This window comes from Dipodomys spectabilis, unplaced genomic scaffold, assembly GCF_019054845.1.
Source record: "Dipodomys spectabilis isolate Male_0828 unplaced genomic scaffold, ASM1905484v1 ptg000024l, whole genome shotgun sequence".
Lineage (NCBI taxonomy): Eukaryota > Metazoa > Chordata > Mammalia > Rodentia > Heteromyidae > Dipodomys > Dipodomys spectabilis.
The window spans coordinates 101,894-127,424 of NW_024870701.1; the positions used below are offsets into that span (position 1 = coordinate 101,894).

At 41.3% G+C, this 25,531-nt stretch overlaps 1 protein-coding gene across 1 annotated transcript in view; it reads left to right on the forward strand.

Annotated features, from left to right (window-relative positions):
• Dlgap1 (DLG associated protein 1) overlaps positions 1 to 25,531 on the forward strand; it is a 169,211-nt gene that overhangs the window by 39,900 nt on the left and 103,780 nt on the right. The gene's annotated exons all lie outside the window — the stretch shown is intronic.

A 25,531-nucleotide genomic window follows, 5' to 3' on the forward strand; every position in this document is an offset into this window, starting at 1 on the left:
AAATAATTTTCCTAAGGATAGCTTGTTATAGATTAAGATGAACTGAATAAAACAGTAACTTGAGCAAATACATTGAAAAATAGAGACTGCCATTGCATTATTTTCTCTTTATCTTTCCTATTAGACCTATTCCTCCGTGCATTTTTTAAAATGCTGTACAGTAGAATTACAAATGACTTCTTTATTTTCTAGGCCAGTATTTACCTTTTTTATTGTTGTAGTAGCAGGGCTATAGTGGCTCATTCCTGTAATTCTAGCTACTCAGGAGACTGAGATTTGAGAATTGTGGTTCAAAGCCAGCCCCGGCAGGAAAGTCTAGAGTCCTTTATCTCCAATTAACCACCAGAAAGCCAAAAGTGGCGATGTGGCTTAAGTGATAGAGCACCCACTTTGAATGAAATGACCAAGTGAAAGTGCAGGACTCTAGGTTTGAGCCCCAGTACTGGCAATCTACATTCATAATACAAGCCACTCAATTTAAAGATGTAAACAAAAAGTCATGTGCACGTTAATCTAACATAGTTTACTAGCCTAATGTTAGTATTGATATTCAATTTTAGAATTAGCTGGCTCTAATATTTCAAACTAGCCGCTCAACTGTAGCAGTGCTACAGGACAATAGGACTCTCTCCCTCTATGGGCTTAGTCCTTTATGTGTGTGGGTGTGTTCGTGTCTGTTTTCTGTTTCTATAACAGAATGCTACACACTGACAAAGCTTCAAAGTTTCAAAGCTTTGAAGTTCAAGATAGAGAAACCTGTATCTGATGAGGGCCTCACCACTCAAACCATCCCAGAAAGTGCACATGGCTAACAAGTAAATGAGAAACACCAAACATATTCTTTGGAAGAATGCCACTCCCACTCCATGATAAAGATCCTACTCCCAAGACAATAGCATTAATCCACTCATGGGGACAGAGTCCTCATGACCTGATGTCACCTCTCAACACCAACCCTGGAAATTATATTTCCAACAAATACATTTTGGGAAATACCATAGCAGTGTGCTTTTGAGCGACCTTCATACCTTCAGCCTATGCCAAACTTGATTTTGTGTGGCGTGCCAATGTTGAAGCATTTTCCAAAGTTGTATTTTCCCCTCCCTCCTCCCTCACAGTATTCTAAATCAGCCACCCTGAACATATCTAAACACATGTGTGAATACTATGAGACCCAATTTTACTGGTAATCGTGGAAATAAAAGAACCTAATAAGTTAGGAAGCTGAATGAGAAAAATACAAAAACCAAAAATAAATAGACTCATAATGAAATATCCTTTTAAAGGAACACTGGAGGAGAAATGAGGGGAAGAGAGAGAGAGATGTCAAAAAAGGGAGAAAAGGGGGGGAAAGGAAAGGAAGGGAAAGGAAAGGAAAGGCAAGGAAAAAGAGAAGGCAATTAACATTTCTCAGATTATTCCAGGATTACATTTTTTTTAAACCCACCCTAGTTATGTTGTAAATCTCTTAGGAAATCACCGTGCTTATTTTTAGTATTTTCAATATTTTTAATATTTAATATTATTAATATTGGAAACTCTAGCAACCTCTTTAATCATTTTCCCAATTGCTTGAACCACAAAATCTATTTTCTTCCTCAAAACATTATCTTCTACCTCTCAGAACTGGCCTTCCAAGGCAAAAAAAAAAGAAAGAAAAGAAAAGAGGGTGGGTGAGGATTCTGAAACACTATGCTTCCTTAGCTTGGGTATATTTGTGTAGGTTCTAGACAACACACATAAAAATGTACCTTTAAGCTAGGTGTGGCCATACATGTCTGCAATACTATAATACAAGCACTTGAGAGATGCATGTAAAGGATCAAGAAGTGAAGGTCAGTCAGGGCTCCACAGTGAGTTCCAGGCCAGCCCTGGCTATATGGTGAGACCCTGTCTCAAACAAACAAACATCAGCTGTGCCTTTCTATTGTTCAGGTTTCAGTTTCCTGAGGTAGATAGCAATTCTCAGTATATATCAGCTTCCCATTGAAATGGCTGATGACCTTCTCTTTATCCTGATACTTGGAAGAGGAAAAAAAATAGATCTACTTTAAAAGGACATATAATACATGTCTGATATACAAGGACAAAGATTATTTTTTTGAACATTAAGAGTGCCACCAAAATGAGGGCAACTTGACCCTGGTGACAGGAAGTCTAAAATTGTATTTCTGAAATCCATTAAAGGTCAAATGGAGAGAAGCTTATTTGAGCAGCTAGATTTTTAACTGTTGATCCCCTGAAGCAAAGATTTGTTGTTCAGGAAGATCAGTGAAAAATCTAAGGTTTGAGAGTGATTTGATATTCATATGAGCAAGGAAATAAATTTAAATTCTTCTAGAAACTACAAAACTTACTTTGTAAATAATACACTAATACTATAAAAATACATAGTTTTTATTAATTTAGTAAATATTTGTTCAGTGCTATAGTCTGCTCAGAAGAGAGAATATACAAAAACTTAAAACCAGGGTATCAAGCCAGGTACTGTGGCTCACACCTATAATCCTAACAACTCAGGAGGCTGAGATCTAAGGATAGACATTCGAAGACAGCTGGGGCATGAGATTCTTAGCTCCAAGTAAACAGTAAAATGCCAGAAGTAGAGAGATGGCTCAAATGGGAACATACCACCTTAAGTGAAAAAAGCTAAACAAAGCACAAGGCCCTGAGTTCAAGCCCCAGGACTCATCTCACACACACACACACACACACACACACACACACAGAGAGTGCTTTACCACTGGAGCCATCCCTCTAGTCCAGCATTTTGCTGATAGTTTGGAGATGGAATCTCATGAACTTTTCTACTTGGGATAGATTTGAGCTGCAATCCTCCAGGCTCAGCCTCCTGAGTAGCTAGGATTAGAGGCATAAGCCACTAATACCCAGCTTCTTCATCCTTCTTGATAATTTTGAGTTTAGAAACCAATTTCTTATCATATCAGCATCATGTTTAAACTATAAATAATTAATGAAGAGCTATATCAAAGCAAGTCAACCTTTCTATTATGTCATTTATGCATGCTCACATTATTATCTCTAATTTCTTAACCATCTATCAACTTTATGAAGGTAAATTAGGAGAATCCAGATAATATAATGAGAAAATCCTACCAATTGAGTACCCACAATCTTGACACATTTCCAAGTGAACTGAAGCAAGTGGGGGCCTGTATTTGATTCCCATAGCTGCTGTAATAAATTTTCACAAACTTGTTGATAAAAAGCATCACTAATAAATAAAATAAAATTAAAAAAAAAAAGCATCACTAATTTATTATCCTAGAATACTTCAAGGTCAGAAATTAAAAGTCATGAAGCGCTACTTTAGTCAGAAGGCTGAAAGTATGAAGAGCTACATTTCTTCTGGAGGAATTCAAATCCATTTCTCAGCATTTCCCAGCTTTTAGAGGCTGCCTGCATCCTTTGGCTCACGGCCCTTCCCATCTTCAAAGCTAACAATGGCCATTTAAGTCTTTCTTTCTTTTTCTTTTTCTTTTTCTCTTTTCTTTCTTTCTTTCTTTTTTTTTTTTTTTTGCCATATGGCTGGAACTCAGGGCCTGGGCACTGTCCCTGAGCTTCTTTTGCTCAAGGCTAGCATTCTACCCCTTGAGCCAGAGAACCACTTCCGGCCTTTTCTGTTTATGTAGTACTGAGGAATTGATCCCAGGGCTTCATGCATGCTAGGCTCTACACATTCACAGCCCTTGAGTCTTTCTTCCAAGGTCCCTTGTGATGATATTGTGGCCCACTCTTATCATCTAGACCGTCTCCCATTCAAAATATCTAACTGCTGTGCAAAATCTCTTTTGCCATATCAGATATTTACAGGTTCCCAGAGAGAGGACTTGGACATCTTTAGACATTATTCTCCCTACCATAGGATCTCTCACATGTATCAAAATCCCACCCCATACTCAGGGTAGGTGATATACCCACTTTATAGATTTTTAAAGTTGACTTAGAACCTGACTAGTGGTTTCTTTAATCTAGACTGCCTCTGTCCTCTTCCTGAAACATGTCTTTGATTTGATGGGGAAGGCTGTAGAAGCAAAGAAAAACTGCAGTGAAAAAAATACTTTGGTTTTAAGCCGGTGTTATCTTAGCATTAAAATAAGAGAACAACACACTTTCCCAGACAGACAGACAGACAGAGATATAATACTTTTCATACTTATAACCAACCTATTCTTTAAATAATGATGCTATAATTCTATGAACTAACAGATATGCTTCTCTATAGTTTTCATAACAGTAGTTACATAAACAATCTTCTGGTACACTTACTTAATTATTCTTTTATTTTTTCAGCCATGGGGTTTGAACTCAGAGCCTGAGCACTGTCCCTGAGCTTTTTTGCCCAAGGCTAATGCTCTACTATTTACAGTTTTTCTGATGGTTAATTAGAGATAAGAGTCCTGGGCTGGCTTCAAGCTGTGATCCTCAGATCTCAGCTTCCTGAGTAGCTAGGATTACAGGCGTGAGCCACCAGTGCCCAGCTACTTCATTACTCTATTAGCGATTCCTGACACTTCCTGAAAGATTGTCATACTTGACCCAAATGATCAGACATACCCTTGTACAGCATTCCCTTGTCTAAACCTTGGTATAACCTTGTTACTTGGTGGCAGAGCCTCAGAGAGCAAGTATTTTGTATTGTAGAAAGCACTCCTATGTTTCTAGCTTTATAATTGTTGTATAATGAGGTGCAAAAGTGCATCTTTGGATTTTTACCATGAAACTAACTAATGGAGAAATATACTTTGCTCTTTTTCCACATTCCCTCCCCCCTCTCTCTTTCTCCTGCTAATATAGGCTTCCCTGTGGTGCTCAATATTTTTTATTTCTTGGATTTTTTTTGTTTTTTTTGGGGGGGGGGGTCCGGTCGTGGGGCCTGAACTCTGGGCCTTGGCGCTGTCCCTCAGCTCTTCAGCTCAAGGCTAGCACTCTACCACCTGAGCCACAGCGCCACTTCCAGCTTTTTTCTTTTTTGCTTATGTGGTGCTGAGGAATCGAACCCAGGGCCTCATGCATGCAATGCAAGCACTCTACCACTGAGCCACCTTCCCAACCATTTATTTCTTGTTTTTAGGGGGATAATCAATGCTTGCTAAATAAAATCAACTATGAACATATAGCTCCCAAGAAAAACCAGTATAAGAATACTCTGTGTTTACAGCTTTCTCAATTCTTAGAAAAGTTTTTACTGAAGCCAGATGCTAGTGGATCATGCTTGTAATCCTAGCTACTTGGAAGACTGAAATCCAGAAGATCAAAGTTCAAGATCAGCCCAGGAAACCATTCAAAACCACTTTTCAACCAATAGCAAGGCACAATGGCACATGCCTGTCATCCCAGCTACATGGGATGTGAGATCAGGAGGATCTTACATACCATACCAATAAGGGCAAAAACTGTCCATGAAAGTACATCTCAGTGGACAAAGCTGGGCATGGAGCAACCATCTGTTATGACAGGAAGTATAAAATAGGCAGATTACAGTCCCAGTGTGTACCCAGGCAAAAAAGTGAAACCCAATCTCAAAATGTAGGAGGTATGGCTCAGTGGTAAAATACCTGCCTTGCAATACAAGGTCCTGAGTTCAAACCTAAGTACTGAAAAAAAATTTTTTTTGCAGTACTCCAGTCTTTGCTTGACTTTGTCAGATAGGTCAGCAAACACTGCTGCCTTCCCTCCTCAAGACTTTGGTCAGGGTGTTGACAGCTAATGATGGTTTTATTCTAAGTGTCATTACTTTTTCTATTACATGAGGATTTCAGCGATTTTTCTTCTGAAGAAAAAGACCTTCTCTCACCATGTTCTGCCCAAATTGTTCCAGTGAATGCTTCTGTTGGCCTTGAAGAAGATTTCCCCAAACCTCATGATCCCTCCTTTTTCCACTTTACACAGAAGAGTTGTTCTGTAGAACATTGCAGAATCTTGGGGGAGATTGCTTTTCCTGTTGTGCATGACTTATGCAATGAAGAATAACCCATTTTTGAGGAAATACGGCTTCCATGAAAATCATCTTTTCCTGATCATACTATTATTTGGGAATTGAATCACAAGAAACAGAGAAGCCATATTTTAAGAGGTCAAATTGGGAGTCTTTATTAGAAAGCCAGCGACTGCAGGTAAACTCCTGTCACAAACACCTGCAGCCCAGAATACAGCTAGTACAAAGCTTTTAAAGACAATACTAATAATAACACATGCTTGGGGTGGAGACCCAAGCCCAACAGAAGCAAACCATATAGGGGAATACTCAGGGGCAAACAAAACTTTCCATCTAGGAAAATACAAAACTTTCCATATAGGCAGGGGTGAGCAAATCCAGCCATCCAGAGAAATGATCAAGGGCAAGCAATCTCTGTAGCTAAACTTTCCTAGGGCTAAACAGCATGATATATCTGCATATTAAAGAATGGACTATCTCACTTTTAGGCTTTTTGGAGCTGGGTGAAAAACCCCCCACTACTCAGCAAGGTACCAGAATGGTTGTGAGATACTTAGATCTGGTATCCTTATTTCAGTACTACGAGTAGATAGTATTTTAATGAGCTATCACCTCTCCTAGAGTACATTTCCCATTATCATTGATAGAATACAATTATTTAAACAGCTGGATCAAGTATCACCTTATTTCTAGTCTTGAGTAATACACTGATTATTGACCCATTTATGTGCCGGAATAAGTCTAATGTGGTTTATATTCATGACTTCATTTAATCTGTAATCACCCAGTGAAGGAGATAATCATTCTTGCTCCATTTTTCAGGTGAAAAACTAAGAACCTGTTAGACTAAGTTGCAGAAATAAATACATCTAGAAAGAGATCACAATACCATGCATTCTCTCCTCTTCTCCCCACCCTGCCCAGCTATATTTTATTTCATCCATTTTTTTCTTACTATTATTTCTCAGCAATTTGGCCTTTTATACCTTTACAAATATCCTCTGAGAAGATTTAGTGCTCCTTAGTTATTTACTTACTGCCTCATTTCCTCTCCATGGTGATAATCCTTTTTGCAGCCGTTCCTCACTTGAGGGAAGTGATGGCTATATCTATTCCTAACCCATTTAAGCACTTATTATTTCACCTTTTGTTTCTTGTTGGGTCTCTCAAACCAAAATGCATCCTTTATCACCTCCCAAATAAGAATCAAAGTAAGTGTTTCTCTTTTCACAGACTTGGAAGCCTTTTAAGTCTCATCTTTTCTTCATAAAACCTCAGGCTGGGTTTCAGTAAAAGTATTTTTAGATTCTTTTTAAAGATTTTATCAGAACAGTTCTTGCCTATGTATTCACAGTTCTTTTGGTTTGTATCATTACTATCAAGAGAAACTAAATTGATCTCTTGCTGTTTAGGGATATTATCTGGCACTTGATTTCATACAACATCAAGTCCTTTGCCATAATTTATGAGTTAAAGCAATCACTAACATACATACCCATACATACATACCCATACTCAATGTAGTTTTTTCTCAAAGCTTTAAATTTAGTCTTTAATCAATTAATACTTACAGAGGTTTTTCAGCTTCCAGTGGGGAGGGTATACTGCAATAAACCTAGTGTGTGCATATACATATATGCATATGTATATATACATGCATATAGATATGTGTATATACTTATAATATATGGGCAAAAGGAGCTGGAGATGTAGCTCAGTGTTAAGAATAATGCTTAGGCAGAAGCCAGGGCTCATGCCTGTAATCCTAGCTACTCAAGCTGAGATCTGAGAATTGTTGTTCGAAACCATCCTAATTATCTCTAACAAACTTCCCAAAAAAGGCCAGCCATGGAGCGGGGCATCGGTGGCTCAAGCCTGCCATCCTAGCTACTCATCCTAGCTGAGATCTGAGGATCACAGTTCAAAGCCAGCCTGGGCAGGAAAGTCCGTGAGACTATTACCTCCAATAAACCACCAGAAAACCAGAAGTGGTGCTGTGGCTCAAATGGTAGAGTGCTAGCCTTCAGCTGAAGAGCTGAGGGACAGTGTCCAGACCCAGAGTTCAAGACCTATTACCACCACCACCAACAACAACAACAACAACAAAAGCCAGAAGTGGAGCTGTGGCTCAAGTGATAAAGCACTAGCCTTGAGCAAAAAGAAATTCAAGGACAATGCCTAGACCCTGAGTTCAAGCTCCAGAACTGGCACCGAAAAAAAGAAAAAAGAAAAGAAAAGAAAGAAGGAAGAAGGAAAGAGAAAGAAAGAAAGAAAGAAAGAAAGAAAGAAAGAAAGAAAGAAAGAAAGAAAGAAAGAAAGGAAGGAAGGAAGGAAGGAAGGAAGGAAGGAAGGAAGGAAGGAAGGAAGGAAAAAAGGAAGGAAGAGAAAAGGCTATGCTTAGCATGAATGGGCCATGGGCTCAATCTCCAACACTGAAAAGAGAAAGAAAAAGTTCATTTAGTCCACCTCACCATCTGAACACTATAGCTTAGCCTTGGGTCACTTTTCCTCAAAATATGCTTAGAACAGCTACGTTAGTCTGCTATTTTGCAAAAATCATCTAACACAAAAAACCATTTTACTAAAAAGGTATTATTTCATTCATTATCATCAAAACATTCATTATCATTAAACCAATAAAGTTCAAAATTCTTTTTGAACTCTGGGTCTGGGCACTGTCCCTCAGCTCTTCAGCTCAAGGCTAGCACTCTACCACTTGAGCCACAGCGCCACTTCCGGCTTTTTTCTTTTTGCTCATGTGGTGCTGAGGAATCAAACCCAGGGCCTCATGCATGCAAGGCAAGCACTCTACCACTGAGCCACCTTCCCAGCCCTAAAGTTCAAAATTCTAAGTATAGAATTTGGGGAGAGCCTGTTGGGGAATGCCTTTCCAGCGATTTGCCTATTGAATTTTGAGTTTTAAGCTATAAAAACATGGCTACTATTTTTCTAATTAGTTAACATGTGTTTTATTGCTGATTTCAATTTAGCTTCTGGTCAAAAGCTGAGGGTAGAATCTTCAAGTCAGCAAGGGCTTAAGAGCAGTAGTGCCAGAGAGGAAAGCCCTTGGCTTCCTTCAGGCAGAGATGTCTGGAAAAGGGACTCAGAGGACTCTGAAAGCAGTACATATTTGCCTGTGCGTGCTGATGGTGATAGTTTAAGGAATTTTCTTTCCCAGCTGGTTGATGCCAACTTGGTTGGTTGAAAAAGTATGGAAATGAGCAAGCCTGTCAAAGCAGAGGCTCCTTCTCTTCCTGTCAGAGAGCCTATTGTTAAATACTTACCAACTCAGCACTGTGTAGAGCATAATGGATACACTGTTGGAGGGTTAATGATTGAGTGAATCACAGGGAGGAGACAGCTGGAGGGTGAGATGTCAAGAGTGGATGGAAGTGAGTGAAGATGACAGGAACAAGGGAAACAAAGTTGTAATGTGAAGTCACAGGAAAGAACTGATTTATTCCCTCCCAAGTCTCCATTAAAATGCTGATACACCCACTCAGTTCTCTATAGATTTGCCTTCCTGATAGAAAATCATCTGTTCCTGGCTTGTAGCCTGAACACTCAGGCAAAGACGGGTGATCATTTCTACAGTTAGATTTTTCCCTTTTGAGTTTCAGGATTAAAAACAAAAACAGGACTTAATAGCTGGGCATCTGTGGCTCGTGCTTGTAATCCTGGCTATTTAGGAGGCTGAGATCTGAGTATCAAGGTTCAAAGTCACCCCGGCAGGAAAGTCTGTGAGACTCTTATCTCCAATTAATCACAGAAAAAGCCAGAAGTGGCCTGTGGCTCTAGTGGTACATTTTTAGCCTTCAGCTAAGAGGAGCTCAGGGACAGCACCCAAGCCCAGAGTTTTAAGGCCCAGGACTGGCAAAAAAAAAAGGGGGGGGGGGGGACTTAAGGCCTTTTTTTTCATGCATTTGTTCAATTTACTGAGCATTCTACAATGTATAGGAGTCATTCTTTTCCTTTTAACTCCTTCCTTCCTTTTGATCTCCTTATAATTAATATTCCTTTAAATCCCACATAGACACAGATATCTTCAGTCTTAGCTTTCCTTTGGCTTGCTATGTTAAGCCAAAAACAAAATGCTTGGATTCAATATGAAATTGATATGAAGAGTAAAATAGACTAAAACCCAGGTTACTGGGGGTGTTTTTTATTTTTTTATTTTTTGACAGTCCTGAGACTTGCACTCTGAGCTTTTGTGCTCAAGACTAGTTCTCTACTATTTGAGTCACAGCCCCACTCCTACCTTTTTGATGACTAATTGGAGATAAGAGTCTCATCAACTTTCCTACCTGGGCTGGCTTCAAACCACTAGCCTCAAATCTCAGCCTCCTGAGTAGCTAGGATTACAGGTGTGAAGCATCAGTGCCTGGCTCAGGTTACTGTTGTTGAAATGGAGACTTTATAAAGAACACCAGAACCAATTAGTCATAGTGTGGTATGTCTTTTTTAATTAAAAGACACACTCCAGCAAACTGGACGTTAATTAAACTACCAACCTTTGCATCCAATATTGAATTTCAATACTTCTTGTATTCTCACCATGTACAAAAATCTCTGAAAGAGGAGTTACAAAGGAAATAAAATGAATAAATACCCTCTGTTCCCAGGAACTTGGAAAGTAAGAGATGTTTTGCTTGTGGGTAAAGATCTCTGACACAGTGATCATGGTCCTAAGTTATAATACAAACTCTTCCACCTAGAGCTCTATAATAAAAAAGATGTTACTTTGTGTCTCTGAACTTCCATTCTCTCCTATTTAATCATACTGCAGAGATAAAGTGAGATGAAGCATATGAAAACAGTGAAATCAGGGCCTAGCACTGGGTAGTGCTCTGTTAGTGCTGATTTGTGGAGATTACAGTACTGATACACTTACCAGTGACAGTAGGGTTGGTGGTGGGAATGCTGGTGAACATGGATGCAGACAGTGAAGATGGTGGAGGTGAAGAGAATAAAGAAGAGGAAGGTAGACATGATGGAGGTGGTAGAGGTAGGGCTAGTGATGGTTGAAGGGAAGAGAGCAAAACTGATGGAGGTGTGATGGTGACAGTGGATGTGATGGCAGAGATGATGGAGATGGTGGAGATGGCAGACATGTAGATACATTGGGGACATGGTAGAAGTGTGGTGGTGATGGTGGTAGCAGTGATGGTGGTGATGGCAGAGGTATTAGTAGAGGTGATAGAGCTGGTGATATAGTATTAGGAATGATGATGTTAGCATTTTCAACAATAACAATGATCTTCCCTCATTCATAGAAGGAATTTGTACAGTAACAGTAGTTTTTCAGTGCCTGTTTGCTAGGACAGTTCTCTATGGATATCCTATTTACCAACGTCTTCTGTTTGTGTTTCTAAAAAACACAGTTTTAGATCATTAATGGGAGCACAGTGGTAGTAGAATGCACAGATCACTAAAGACAATATAAGTTCAGGCTGACGTAGGAAGAGTATGCATTCAAGGACAGCCTGGGCTGTCCTTTTTTATGCTACCATGGACCAAACAGCAAGACTTTTTCTCAGAGAAAAAAAAAGGAAAGGAAAGGAAACCAAGAATTATGATACTGTGTAGTAAAAACAATTCTAGCGGTAATCAACGTGGTCTTACACTATAGTCAAAAGAGACATTTATGGCTGATCAGGGTTGGGAAGGCTTTGCTATCAAAGGCAGAGAGTTAAGCTCAGAAAGTAGGTAACTCACATCGAAAATTGGGAAGGGGCTCCCCAGGCATATGCTAAGATGTGGAAGCACTCCTGTTCTCAATGTGTGAAGGAACAAGTGAACCCAGTAAGGTTCATGGGAAAAGTGATCAGTGAGGTTGGATCTTGACTCAAGTGGTCCTTGAACTTTACTCTTTGGGCAGCATGAAGCTAATGTTATTTGTTTGTTTGGGAGGGAAAGAAAGAAAGAAAGAAAGAAAGAAAGAAAGAAAGAAAGAAAGAAAGAAAGAAAGAAAGAAAGAAAGAAAGAAAGAAAGAAAGAAAGAAAGAAAGAAAGAAAGAAAGAAAGAAAGAAAGAAAGGAAAGAAAGGAAGGAAGGAAGGAAAGGAAGGAAGGAAGGAAAGGAAGGAAGGAAGGAAGGAAGGAAGGAAGAAAGAAAGAAAACCTAGCTGAAGTACAGATGAAAGGGTCTGGACAGAGGAGACAAGACCCTTTTGTAGCTGTGGCAGTCATGACTCTCCGGACAGAGAGAAGAGCACAGATGTAAAATAATCCAGTAGTGTTGCAGTGAGGAAAGAGAGACTGTAGAGTAGGGACTGGGCCTCCTACTCCTCCACATTGAGTCGGTCCTGCCACATGTGTGAAATGGGCTTGCACTGAGCTGAGTGTCTGAAATTGAGCCAAGAAGATGAAGAACACAATGACTTCAAACAGATACAAATGAGGAGCTTCTATGTAGTAGTGAGTGGTCTCTGAAACAGTCTTAAACATGTCCTGGTGTTATCTGTTTCTCATTAGCTTTTAAGGAAGAGGAGGAACTCAGCAAACAAATTCGTGTGTGTGTGTGTGTGTGTGTGTGTGTGTGTGTGTGTGTGTGTGTGTTTGGCCGGCAATTGAATGACTAAATAGTGATGATCATGTTTAAAAAAAAAAATCTACTGGGCACTAGTGGTTCATTTCTGTAATCCTAGTTACTCAGGAGGCTGAGAGATGAAGATTACGGTTCAAAGCCAGCCAGGCAACAAAGTCCATGAGACCACAAAAAAACAAGTAGATCTTTGGCTCAAGTGGTAGAGCACTAGCCCTAAATACAAAAGCTCTGGGAGGGCTGAGAAGGTGGCTCAGTGGTAGAGTGCTTGCCTAGCATGCATGAGGCCCTGGGTTCAATTCCTCAGCACCACATAAGCAAAAAGAAAAAAGCCAAAAGTGGCGCTGTGGCTCAAATGGTAGAGCGCTAGCCTTGAGCTGAAGAGTTGAGGGACAGCGCCCAAGCCCAGAGTTCAGGCCCCACAACTGGACCTAAAAAATAAAAAAAAAACAAAAGCTCTGGGATGGCTACCAGGCCCAGAGTTCAAGCCCAAGGACTGGCAAAAAAGAAAAACAAATCTAATCCTATCTACACAGGTTGAAAACAGGAACATCATAGTTCAAAGACAGCTCAAACAGAAAACCTCATGAGATCATACCAGAAAAACAACAACCAAAATAACCAGGGATTCTAAGCATGGCTCAAATGATAGAACTCCACTCCAGTAAGCACAAGACCTAGAATATCCCCTCCCAAAAACATCTGGAAACATCTGGAGTCTTCATTATTTTCAACGACTAACAGAATATTGACTTTTCACACATGCCATTCTCAATAGCATTGTTCTTTTAAAAAAAAAAAAGTAATGCTTTCATTTTTCTAGGACAAAACTAACTACAAACTAACTACAGGAAATTCTGAATTAAACAGGCAAAAATTCAAAAGGTACATGAATTATGCAAGACGTCATCAGCCATGGAGATTTCACTTCTGCCCTATATGAAGTAGTTGCTGCTTCTAGTTTTCAGCAGAGACTCAGATGATCTTGGTTCCCAAAGACTTATTCTTGTTGTTTTGTTGTTCCATGAGAAATAGACCACATGTGGGAAAGGGTAAATGCATCTACGATCCTTTCCTTGATTCTGAACTGGAATTACTTCATCAGGACTGTATCTGTTTAGGTTCTCTTACAAATTATACCCCCAAGCTTCATGAATAAGTATTTAAGGAAGAAAATATGTGTTTGAAAAGCAAGCTCAAAATCTATTTCCTCAGGCTGGGAGTGTGGCCTGGTGAGAGAAGGTATGCTCACATGGCATGAGTAGGCCCTGGGTTCTATCACCAGCTCTGTCTCACATTCCAGTAGCCAGTTTCCCTGGCATGGTAGTCATTTCTGCTCAAGTAAAGCCATGAGGCAGAAAAGTACAACCTGTCTATTGAAATGCCAGGAGGAATTAAAATCCTCTTCCTTATTTACCAAACATTTACTGAGGTCTGGGTTTGCTGGCTTTCCATTACTATAACAAATTTCCTATATCAGTCAACTTTTTAAAAAGAAGAACAAATCAGATGCTGGTGGTTCATGCCTGTAATCCTAGCTACTCAGGAGGCTGAGATCTAAGGATCTAGACTCAAAGTCAACCTTTAACAATAAAGCCCATAAGACTCTTATTTCCAATTAGCCACCAAAAAAGCCAGAAGTGGAGCTGTGGCTCAAGTGGTAGGGAACTTGAGCAAAAGAGCTCAGGGACAAGGTCCAGGACCTGAGTTCAAGTCCCAGGTCACACAAAATGAGAGGAGGAGGAGGAGGAGGAAGAAGAAGAAGAGGAAGAGGAAGAATTATTTATTTTGGCTTACAGTTTGGAAGTTTCAGTGACCAACTAACTGGCCTCCGGTGCTTTGGGATATGGCTAGGCTGCCCATGGTAAAGTAGAGTGTTCACATCATGACCAGAACTGGAAAAAATGAAAGGAAGAAAAAGAGGCTGGGGCCTCAAGCGCCTTCAAAGCATGCCCCCGCTGACCTAAACCCTCTCATTAGCCCTCACTCCTTAAATTTCTGACCACATCCAATAGCATCGGGGGCTGAGACTAAGCCACTAACAGATGGGCCTTTGTGGGGGACACTTACCTAAACTTAGCAAGCACAACCTGTTGTCCTGGGCACCAGGATTCTCCTAAGGATACAGCAATATCATAGACTCAGCTTCTGCCAAGACTTGAAAGAGCAAATAACCAGGGCTAGTAGTGTGGCTCCAGCCATAGAGGGCCTACCTGCCTAGTAAACACAAGGTCCTTGAGTTCAAAACCCACTTCTACAGTGAGAGAGAGAGAGAGAGGAAATAACTTTACACTGTAAGTAATAGGAAGAGAGGGTTAAGGGAGATTTTTATTTCTATTGTCTAACATAGTCATAGGCTCTCTGGTTAAGAAAAATAAATTGCCTCTTCATCCAGGAAGTCTTCCTTGATGAGAGGAAGCCAGAGGCAAAAAAAAAAAAAGAGAGAGAGAGAATAGTGAATGAACTCAGCAATCTAGAGTAATGGAAATACAAAGACTGGGAAGGAGGAACAGAAAGAGGAATGGAAGGCATAAGAATGGTCCAAGATACAAGTAGGAGCAATAAGGACCCAAGTAAATCAGAGTGTCATCAGTCACCTTGAAAGTTCTGCCAAGAGCAGTGAGGAGCTATGATCAAGAAGATGAAGCCAGGCACCAGTAATTCTAGCTACTCAGGAGGCTGAAATCTGAGGATCATGGTTTGAAGAAACTTAGGCAGGAAAATCTGTGAGACTCTTACCTCCAATAAACTACCAAAAAAAAAGTTGGAAGTGGGGCTGTGGCTCAAGTGGTAGGGTGCTGGCCTTGAGCAAAAAAAGCTCAAGCCCTAGAACCAACACACACACACACACACACACACACACACACACACACACACACACACACACACACACACACACACACACACACACACACATACACACATACACACACAGAGTGCTTACTCTATTCCAATTGTCTTATTAAAGGCAACAAACAAAAACTAAACTGAAAGATTAACCTTGATCTCGTGGCACTTAGTTCATGTTTGATGATTTATTTATTCAACTACAGTACTCTGCTTATATGACACATGTCAGATATTACTTTCAGGATTTGGTTTATACAAGCACATATACATTGGCGTTGGGATTTACAGTTAGGACATTGAAACAGAAGTTACTTAGGCATTTCTCACCAAGATTCTAAAATATAACACTAGGTGCACCTGGAAGAAATGCACATACACATTTTCTCTTTAGGTCTACTGAAGGATAAACACCATCCTGCAAATCTTTCGCCAAGTGGAAGTGAAACCCTCTGTGGTGAATTTATTTCCTCAGGATGGACATTGCATTGGTGAAAAGATTAACTGACAACTACCAAAAAAGAACTGCAAGTAAATGGGGGACACAGCTGTGCTGGAAGTTGTCAGGGACCAGGTTTGCCTGGAATGCGGGGGAACCCCCAGGAATCGGGGTATGCTCTGCCAGCCTACATAGTTTCCTGAGGCTTTCCATCTTGAAATCACATTAGAAGGCCTAATCCTACACTATCCTCCTCTCAAAAAGAACAGATACTTCTGGACTCTGAAGGAGTATAAAATTTCACACCATTGTGAGTGATTATTGGACCATTTATCTCTCTAATCATCTACCCATTTCATCTTGGTATAAGTCTGGCTGTGCCTTGTTCATATTACTGTTAAGAATTACACTTCGAAGACAGATGTTAGTTCATTGATCTCGCTTTGATCGTCTTACTCTTACAATAAAACATATAAAACTCACACCTTGATAAGAGGAAAATTGCAACCACTGGATCAGATCCTTTGTCTTTGGGGGTCTCCATGATTGATCTACGGACCCAGAGTGAGAAACAAAATGGCAAAGATTTATGGAAAGCAAAATAATAAGCACTAGTCAGGAAAGGTGCCAAGGGACCGGCACCATACAGGAGTTAATAAGGTGTTTCCAAGAGAGAGGCATGTGACTCTTAAGATCATGGGATAGCCTGGGGGCTACTTCAGACCCAATCAGAGGCTCCACAGAGCGTCTGGGTGCCCATTCAGGCACACACATCTGGGGTCCAGTCGGTCTGCTGTTCATATGCAAGTGTTCCAAGGGCGATGGGCCATGACATGGGGCCTGTGTGTGTGACTGCTCAAGGCCAAGGTGATGTGATGTCTAGGAACCTGCACCTGGGATCACTCAAGGCCCTGGTGATGTGATGTCTGGGAGCCTACACCCAGAACTTCTCAAGGCTGTGGTGAGAGACACAGAACCGCTATGGAAGGGGCTCTTTGCCAAGATTGTTTTACCTCGCCAGGCAATTTTTCTGCTATAATCCCAGCACTGAGGATGAGGCAGAAGGTTCACGTTCTAGCCCATCTTGTGCTTCATAACAACACACTTTTCTTGCCAGCAAATGGATTTAAAGATACCATGCAAAATCAGGAAAAAACCTCCGAGAGATCTGGAACTCTCAAAGCTAGTCTGTCTTACCTTAAAGACTGGGAGTGTACAATTCAATAAACAATCACTTTGGGGGGGGGGGCAGTTGTGGGCCTGAACTCTGGGCCTGGGTGCTGTCCCTCACTCTTTAGCACTTACCACTTGAGCCATAGCACCACTTCCAGCTTTTTCTGTTTATGTGGTGCAGAAGTATTGAACCCAGGGCCTAGGCAAGCACTCTACCACTTAGCCACCTTCCCAGCCCCTAATCACTGTTTATTTAACCAGCACTCATCTAACGCTTCTCTTTGCCAGTCTTTGTTCAAAGATGCTACAGAAATATAAACACACTGACAATGACATGCAGGATTTGGATGTCTGTGACCTTGTTTGTCAAAGCTGCTTAACCTAAGGATATCCTGGTGCACAGTGCCACACAGCTTCTGCTGACCCGGGCAGAGATTTCCCACAATGAAGTTCAATGCTAGGCCAAATGCACTTTTCCTCTGTTCTCTTAGACTCAAGGAGGGAGTAGGGAGTTACAAATTAAACCTATGAGCTGATCTGGTTGTTTCTCCCACACTGAGATGACACCTAGAGCAGAATACCACTGAACTCATGGTACTGAGTGCACTTAACTCTTGAGCCACAGTTTCTGCCCCTCATCAACCTGTTCCTAGCCCCTGTGTTTCATTTTTATTAACACTTATCTCAATCTTCAGGGCCCTGAACCATATACCACAGTATCATCTTCTGTAACCTCATCAAAGCAAATTTAGACTTAACCCCAGAAATATCTGCTGTAAAAGAAATCTGTATTCTCATTGGTACTACATACTCCCGATCTCACTGGAGACCACTCTGGAAAGAAGTAAAACCTATACAACTTCATAGATTCTAGACTGCTACTGCAAGATATAGTCTACAAAGTTATTCCAATCTCCCCTCCAAAAAGCAAAATAAAATAAAACACTGTTACTTCAGTGACCAGTAAACAACCCTTTTTTTGGACACACAGTATCTGAAAGGCCGTACCTAATCACCTGGTTACAAGGACAAATCAGAACAGTTACTCTCCTGTTTCCATCAGAGAGGTTAGTGGTAAGATAGGAAGACAGTGATTATCTTGGCTGTATCAGTTGCTAAGGAGATACAGAAAAGGGTTTTCATTCTCCGGGCACATCTGAGTTGGTTCTAAAAGGAGGGTAGTCACTCTCATGACTAAACTGGCAGATTCAAATCTGATTAATTTCTTTTTGAAGCCACTTGGGTGGCCCAGACAATACTGCTCAGGATGGTGAAAGAAGAACAGCGCATTTTGTATTTTTTATTCTATGTCTTCTAAGCTGGGTCTGGATTTGATGTTCAAATCTGTATTTCCAGCTCTGGTGCTTCCCGACAGGTTTCTCTGTGGGATGGGATGTGGCACATTGATCCTTGGTGTTGACTTGACGGGGTGATGGCGTGATGATCACATATGGACACGAGGGGGCGATAGAGATTCACAGAAGTACAGGACCTTGAACGTTCACAGCATCCCGGTGGAAACGTGGAATCCTAAGTTTCGTGAAGGGAGGAAAGTGGTTGAAAATTCTTTTTGAAAGCTTCCTGAGTGCTTATCAAAAGTGTTATTCCGAACTCGGGCTCTGGTGGCTCACCTGGAAGCTACTCGAGAGGCCGGTCGATATCTTGAGGCTCCAGATTCGAAGCCAAGCAGAGCAGGAAAAGTTCATGAGACTCTTTATCTCCAGTTAACCACAGGGAGGTTGAGAAATGGAGCTGTGGCTCAGAGAGTTCTAGCCTTGAGCCCAAAAGCTCAGAGACAGCAGTCAGGCTCTGGGTTCAAGCACCTGGACACACACACACACACACACACACACACACACACACTGCTTTTTTTTCCAGCACTTGTGCACAGGTGGTGGAAATTTTGGCCAAAGCTTTGTCTTTCTTCTTCTTAATACAGCTGTTTGATTCTCTGCGCTTCTGCCCCGTTAGTGGCTAGTCCAAATCCATCCCACTGTTGTTGGCCTTCCGCCTGGCCCGGGGCTCTCTGCCCTTGGTGCCCGCGCCCCCCACTGCCCCGGAGCCCCGCGTGGTCGCTCCGTCTTAGGGGATTCCGGGCCGGCAGGTGTCCGCCCTCTGGCTGGTAACCTGCCAGGCTGGAGGTGCACGGCGCGCCTGCACCTGCACCTGCCACAGCCCCGCCCTGCTCATCCACGGCGCGGTCCCGAGGCACCGATCCGCGGGCCGAGCAACCCGGCCACCGCCCCGGGATTTCTTTTCAAAAGAGCAAGAATGTCGATGGTCCCTGCCAATCCTTTCTTCAGCTGGAGCCCCCGTGAAATCCCATTGAGTGAAATCCGTTCGGCGGATAACGAGCTCGCCTAGCATGCGTGTGGGCCGGAGTGCATTCATATAGATTTCTAAAAAGAAAAAAAAAACACTTTTTACATTATAAAATGGCCATCACAGAGACTCTGGTAGAGACCTGGGCTTATTTCACTCACAGGGGAAAAAAAAATGTACTTAATAAGAAAGTCGGGGGAGGGGGAAGATTCTAGGTAGCTGATTTTCCATATCCACAGAACTATTTAAAAGGGATGCTTGTTCGGTCCTTTGTTTTTTTTGTTTTAGTTGTAACAAGAATTTATGTTAGTATAACAGGGTGAAAAGTAGGGAGACATGGGGAGGGAGAGAGGAAACATTTCCTGTTCCCATAACAGAAGGGAGGAGTTACAAAGTCCCTGGATGAAGTTTCAAACAAATGTAAATTACATGCTAAGAAAGAAGTTCTAAACTAGGTGCAGGTGGCTCTTGCCTGCAATCCTAACTACTCTCCAGGCTGAGATCTGAGGGTCCATAGTCAGACCAGCTTAGGCAGACAAATCCTAAAGACTCATATCCAATTAACCAACAAATAGCTGGAAGTAAAGGCATTACTTAAGTAGTGGAATACCAGTCTTGAGTGGAAAAAGCCACACAAGTGCATGAAGCCCTGAGTTCAAACCCCAGGACTAACCAAAAAAAAAAAAGGAAGAAAGGAAGGAAGGGAGGGAGGAAAGGGAAAGAGAGCAAAGGAAGGAAAGAAGAGAGAGAAGGAAGGAAGGAAGGAAGCAGTCTGATAGTAAGACTTGTAGAAGGTACTAAGTGTACCTGGCTCAGAAAACAGCTCACCATCTGGCAATAAATTATTTCCAAATTACAATTTAGAAAGGCTTTAGACATTTTGAACACCTGCAATTTTCTGTAGACTTTCCAGAAAGCTCCCAGATTGCAACCAATGCCATAAATGTAAGCAAATACCTCCTACCCTGCTGCTGCTTCTCCTGGAGGCTCATGCACCAAATTCCAGGTAGGCAGTCACACAAGTTCTTCCCCAGTTCCAGGATTTGGAACCCAAGTTTCCCAATGTATGATTGCCAGCTGTAGAGCAGGGAGCCCTTATCCACTGTACCAAACATTTCATTCATCCACTTCACAAATATTTATGCAGCACTTTCCTAGGTCTGGACATTATGCTGAACTCAGCAGTTCCACCTTGAAGTCTGTTCTCCTGGAGTTTACAATCTAGGGACAGAGTCCAGCATGAATCCAAGTTCTTGAGGAAGAATCTACCAGATCAAAGAATTCATCAAGAACACTTCCCTGATGGGGGAAAAAAAAAATCTTCATCAGTGAAGAAAATAGAAAAGGCAGGTGTTTATAGTCAGAAGATTGAATGCATGGTGTATCTGCAACAGTGAAAGTTGATGGAAGAGCTGGATCTAAGGTCGGAAAATGTAGGCACAGTTGACAAGTTCAGCCATGTACAAATTCTATATTACCTAAGACAAACCGTAAAACAACTGTGTTTATTATATTCTAGGTATAGTTTGGATCTGAAGTGTCCATAAAGGCCCATCTATTGAAGGCTTGGTTCCCACTAGTCTGTGGAACTATTAGGGGGGAACCTTTACAAGATGGCACTTAATGGGAGAGAGTTAAGTCATTGGGGGTGTGCCTCCAAAAGGAATTGGGTTCCTAGCTCCTCCAGTTCCCCCCCCCTCCCCTTCCTCCTCCTCTTCTGCCTCACCCTGTTCCTCTTCCTCTCCCTCTCCTCCCTCTCTCTCTCCCCCTCCCTTTCCTCAGTCCTCTCTTCCACGCCTTTTCTACCTCCCTGCTGTCATGAGATGAACACTGCTCCTTCCAGAGCATGCTCTCGACCATAGGCCCAAAGCAAATCCAAAGACTGAAACCTGTAAAACCATGAGCCAGAAGAGAGCCTTCCTCCTTTTACGTTGATTAGTTCCGATATGTTATCACAGCGATGGGAAGCTAACTGCCAAATTGGACAATTTCACATGAGCAATGTAAGCAAAATCCAGCGGAATGATTCTTCCATTCCATATTTAGCTGGAAATGGGTATGCCTTCAGATCTGTGGCCTGGAGCAAAAACACTCAGGGACAGGGCACTGAACTAACCGGGGTAAAAAAAGAATTGATCTTAATTACAATCTCCTAAAAATGTGAGGCCAATATTTGCTTCATTTTGTTTTTAGGTTTTGTTTTGTTTTGTTTTGTCAGTTGTGGGGCTTGAATCAGGGTCTGAGTGCTATCCCAAAGCTTTTTTCCTCAAGACTAGTACACTTGAGCACTAGCCTTCCAGTTTTCTGGTAAGAGTCTCATGAACTTTCCTGCCCAGACTATCTTTGAACCATGATCCTCAGATCTTGTGAGTCACCAGCGCCTACCTGTTCTTAGGTTTTTTACTCAGTGAGTTCTAGCTGTTTATATTTCTACTCTTTTGTCCCTAACCTGCATCGTTGTCTAGTTTTCATTTGATTCATCTTTCTCTACCTGCAATGTAGCTTAAAAAGTATAATGGCACTTTAGGAGTTCTGTTTGGAAATCTAATTAGCAAACATCTGTAAATTCAGGCTGGGATCGGAGCTAAGATGGAGAGTACTTGCTTAGCATGCCTAAGACCTTAAGACTTGATCTCTAGCTTGTCAGTCCACCAACCAACCAATAAAATTCATGAGTTTATTAGGCGTAGTTTCTACTTTCCATGTCACGCCAGGAAAATGCTGCCACCATAGAGAGATTGCCTTTGGTCTAGCTCCAATGACAACATTCTCTCCATCTTGTCAACCTTTACCAATAGTCTCCTCACCATCTCATGGCTTCTGCGCTTGCCTTGCCTGCAGCCTCAGCTCAGCTAGTGTTCCTGAGAACATCTGCGCAGAACCTCTCCATCAGAGTGGTCTCAGCCCCTCTGACCTCATGGTACAGGAGGTAGGACTGCCTGTCCTATGAAGATCATAGCCAGCTAGACCTTGTCCACGTTCACAGGGAGGGAGCAACCTCTGCCTCCCTGCGGGAAGGTTACACGTTATGTCATGTATCTCTCATATGTGATATCCATCATTCTGAATCTGGCTTATTGCAAATTCAGCATTAGGGCTGGCGTGTCACTCAGTGGTGGAGTGAGTGTGCATTTAGAAATGGGAGACCCTGGCTTCAATCCCTACCCTGAAGGAAAGAAGGAAGGAGGGAAGAGAGACAGGGTGAAGGAGGGGGGAATAGGAGGGGAGAATCATTAGGTAAAAGTACTAGCAAAAAGGAAGAATCCTTTTGGAATTGGTCATGTGCTGCTGAAAACATAAGTGACAGAGGCTGGCTGTGACTTTCAGAAGGATGCTGACAGAGCCTACACAAGTCACCACAAAGTCAGGACTTCTCCCACATTGAAAATAGCAAGTCCAGGGAAGCACAGTGGAAGTGTTGTTGTTGTTGTTGTTGTTGTTGGTTCCTTTTAAACTTTTTCTCTTAATTATTTTCAAATAAATTCTGCAGACTGTGACAAGTTTAGAAAGGGGTGAGAGGCCCTGTGTGTGTGTGTGTGTGTGTGTGTGTGTGTGTGTGTGTGTGCGCGCACGCGTGCGCACACAGGCATACGCGCACACACACACACACATCTTATGGCTTACCCTGAATTCCAGCCAAGGTGAATGTCAGCCATTCATTCACCAGATAATGTCTGCTGTGTATCCCGTAGGTCTATATGTAGCTTTCAAATGTCAACACCGGTTGCTTCACAATTTAACATAATTTATATTTTTTCCTGTCATTCAGTAATTAGATTATAATGTTAATATTAGCCACATAACTAAATTTCGCTAATTTTAGGCTTTTCGCTATAACATAGTTACTTTTCAGCATCAGTGCCTACCGGACTGGAGAAAAGTTTGACTTAAAGTTTAAAAACACAAGAAATATCCTAATGAATCAGTACTAATTTTGTTTTTATTGAAATAGTATTTATAATTTAGAATTCTAAAAGCAGACTATTCTTTGTGATTAGTTTACCTTCCCTTCCCTCACTAAATAAATCCATTATTGGGTCCCCACTGCTACCACCTTACCTACTGTAAGAAAGTCTTCAATGTCCTTGCATGCATTGTGTCTACATACAGAATATACTGTTTTCTTTCCATTTAGGTGACACTTGATATCACCATAATTATACATGAAAATGGGTATTGTTGGAAAGATTAATATTCTGACCTATCAGAAGAATCTACAGTTTGAATACAGTAAATCATTGCTTAATAAATCTACCACTCATACTTGACTCACCTCTGTTTAGTTGCTTAATTATGTTAGGTGTGCTTTTTGTTGATTCTCATGAACTGTTATTTTCAAAATGATGTATGTATAGTGTACTTTTTCCCACCTATGACATGTTTAAAATGCTTTGTAGTATCGGCCAGTGAGAAAGTAAATACTATACTTACTCACATTTGGCTTAGCCAATTAAGTTGCAACCCCTTTTGCAAATAGTTCAGGAAATTATTCTAAAGTTCAAGATCTCTGAGCCTGAGTGCAAAAGAACTTCAGTTATGTTGTGGTCCCTTAAATGTGAGACTCACGGCCATTCCAAGAGCCAGTTCTTATGTTCTTACATTGCCAGAAAGTTTGTGAGCCTGTTATTACAAATTAAATTACATAAAGTTACAATTCAATCTATTCTATTTAAAAAAAAATACTAAACTGTAGTTTAGTGGTGGTATGAATATAAGAGTCTCTGGGTTCCAACTCCAATACTGCAAATACACAGGCAATAAGTTCCTAGAATTCCTGAATCCCTATTTGGCCATTTCTATAACCCTACTTTTGAGACTATTTGATACTTCCTATGCCTGTATGATAACTACTTCCCACTTCTTGCCCACCCCAAGTCCAGGAAGAGTTATTCAAGGTACTGGGATTGAATTGAGTTATGTTTTCACGTAATAAAAATCATTTATAGGGCCGGCACCGGTGGCTCACACCTGTAATCCTAGGTACTCAGGAGGCTGAGATCTGAGATCACTATTCAAAGCCAGCCCAAGCAGGCAAGTCTGTGAGATTATTATTTCCATTTAATCAGCAAAAAAGCCAAAAGTGGAGGGGTAGCTCAAGTGATAAAGCACCAGTCTTGAAGTGGCGCGTGGCTCAAGAGGTAGAGCGCTTGCCTTGAGCTGAAGAGTGTAGGGGCAGTGCCCAGGCCCAGAGTTCAAGCCCCACACCCGACAAAAAAAAAAATCATTCATTGGGTGTGTGCCAGTGGCTCACACCTGTAAACATAGCTTCTCAGGAGGCTAATATCTGAGATCACTATTCAAAGCCAGCCCAAGCAGGAAAGTCCGTGAGATTATTATTTCCATTTAATCAGCAAAAAGCCAAAAGTGGAGAGGTAGCTCAAGTGGTAAAGCACCAGTCTTGAGCAAAGAAGCCAGGCTATAGCACCCAGACCTTGAGTTCAAGCCCGCCCCAGGACTGGCACCAAAAAGAATATATGAAGGTGAAGGGATACAGTAACAGTATATATATACTATATATGTAAGTTAACATCAAGACCAGATTGGATTACAACTGAATGTGTAATTTTTGTCCAATTATGATTTTAAATTGCTGGCTGCTGACCGATGTAAGAGTTCAGCTGAAATCCACAAGATCATTCCCTGAGAAACTGTTACTATAAGGAACTTGCTATAAAAAGCATGTACATTTAGTTATTACTATCAAATGGTGTGCTATACACTGTTTGTGTCAATAATATTTACAATTTACAAGCCAGGGGCTAATGGCTCATTCCTGTAACACTAACTACTCAGGAGGCTAAGACCTGGGGATTGTGATTCAATGACAACCCAAGTAGGAAAGTTCATGAGACTCTTATCTACAATTAATTGCCAAAAATGCCAGAAGTGGAGCTGTGGTTCAAGTGGTAGCATGCTAGCCTTGAGCAAAAAGAAGCTCAGAGACAGTTCCTAGGCCCTGAGTTCAAGCCCCAGGACCAGCAAAACAAACAAACAAACAAATAAATAAAATTGCAATTTACACACATACATAGAGGTGTCTACTTTTTCTTCTGTATAATCCCTTGTTAAGCATTAGCATCATATCACAAGTCCTGTAAGAAAGAATATGGCTTTTTCATAAAGTAATTGGTAGTAAGAAGTTTGCCTCTCTGTGGACATAATTTATTAGATCTTGCTCATACCTATTTAATTTAGCAGTATTGAAAACATTTCTACTTCCATCTAAGTTTGAAATACTTCCATTTAGA